This window comes from Cupressus sempervirens, chromosome 2, assembly GCF_028749045.1.
Source record: "Cupressus sempervirens isolate cs-2001-9-10 chromosome 2, ASM2874904v1, whole genome shotgun sequence".
NCBI lineage: Eukaryota > Viridiplantae > Streptophyta > Pinopsida > Cupressales > Cupressaceae > Cupressus > Cupressus sempervirens.
Window position 1 is genome coordinate 459,862,940 of NC_143119.1, and position 1,667 is coordinate 459,864,606.

The window sequence follows — 1,667 nt, forward strand, 5'->3', positions numbered from 1 at the left end:
ATAGATGATTAGAGCCCAAGAATGACTATAAGAAAGTGATTAAATGCTCCAGTTTGACTAAGAGTTGACCATGAAGGACACAGTGTAAAATTAGGTCAAATCTAGTAGAAAGATGATTTAGATGTGAAAAGGTGACTAGAAGTAGATATGAAGTATGGAAATGAAGATGCCCCATTGATGATTTGGAGATTAGACCTCAAAAGGTTAGCTAACTGCTTAGAAGAAAGTAGAAATTCAAAAGACAATTTTGACCATCAAGATGAACTCGAATTTGGATTTTGATTTCGAAAATGAATCCAAGATGTCAAAATTATTTAAGAGGTCAAAACTTTATATAATGTGATGATAAGATAGAAAAGAGATGAAGCGAAAGATTAAGAAGGTGAAAAGACATGAACAAGAAGAAAGTAAAGAAATATATAAAAGGAGTTAGCCAATATGTCTGTGAAAATATGAAGAGAGAGCTTCCCCCATATGCAAGAATGCAAGACTAAGCTAGAAAATGAACCTAAAATGCAAGCTAATATGCAAAGTGGTTTACCAACAAGAAGTGCATAACATTTAGAATCTCAATTTCATCATTGAGCATTTATTAGGGACATCATGAGATCATACAACCATCACTAGTATAACTATGAGGATATGAATATGATCGATATCAGATAGGTATGTGGAAATCCAATCTAAGCATCAGAGACATGTAAGTCAAGATAACTATGTGATTAGATTCCCTAAGTTTAATTTAGCAAGATTACACCTGTATCAAGGCATAAGTGCTAGGATAAACCCCAAGTGCGGTCTTGCGAAATAGTCAAGGATGATACATTTATAAGTCAAAGTGTTGAATAGGACAAGCATGAATGCTTACAACACTATAGACAAACAAAGTATACCCACAAGCAAAAATCAAGAAAACATGCCCCATGCCCCCAGTCTTCTAGTCAATGACATGCTTGAAAGACTATTAGGTATGAAACATAAAGAAATCATCATAGACAACACAAAAAGTAGATAAATATCAGCATAGATCAGTTGTTTAAGTGTTAAAGTGCATGTGTGTAAGTCACTTGGCCATTTCTTCAAGACTTGATTCTGATAGTGAGAAATATTGCGACATCGAAGACCGTAGGTAAACTATCTAAAAAGTGTTGAAAAACACTTGATGTCAAGGTGGTGGAAGTGTTGAGAAACACTATTTTGTGAGTCTTCAAAGAAACCCTAATGCACAAGAATACTCAATAGGAAAAGTAACTATGCCCTTGAGACAAGGACAAGAAACAATTCCAAGCTAGGAAATGTGTAGCGAAGTAGGTGATTAAGACTAATAGACATAGCTGTAAGGGTCTTAAGTAGCGCCTATTTCCAGGTTTTCACCACTTGACAGATTTACTCAGGACTTTTCTCAAATTTTTTGTATTTTTGGTGATACATCAAAGCACCTATTGGTAGGTTTTCACTAAGATGATCATTTTTTCAGGACATTTTCTAATTTTTAGGATTTTTTTAGCATCATATATGATTTTTTGGATTTTTTAGAATAATTTAGAGATCACTAGTTCTCAAGCAAGATCACATGATTTTCTCCCAATGTCTAGCAAGGTATAGGACACGATGGAGAAATAAGCCAGTGGATAAGAAGAGATGGATAAGAAAGGAGTATGAAGCAA